Here is a 336-nt window from a genome sequence, read left to right on the forward strand (position 1 = left end):
GAAGTAAAGGTACATTTGTTTGTGAAAAAGATTCGGCCTGAGGTCTAAAGCAATTGCTGCGTCAAGGTTGATTTCTCTAAAATCGTTGTGTTGTCAAGTTTGTCTGTAATCCAGCCTTTAAAATATCTCCAAAAAGAGGAGGTTACACTGCAGGACCAAAATAAATGAATTATACTCTCTATTTCAAATTCACAAAAGGTACAAATATCGCTTTGCTTAAGCCCTATTTTCCTAAGAAAATCATTTGTAGCTAACCTTCGATGAAAAAGTTTAAACTGGAAGGTGATTAATTTGGTTACTTTAATGTATTTGAATGGGGCTTGGTAAACAGATTTC

Source organism: Montipora foliosa, chromosome 6 (assembly GCF_036669935.1).
Source record: "Montipora foliosa isolate CH-2021 chromosome 6, ASM3666993v2, whole genome shotgun sequence".
NCBI lineage: Eukaryota > Metazoa > Cnidaria > Anthozoa > Scleractinia > Acroporidae > Montipora > Montipora foliosa.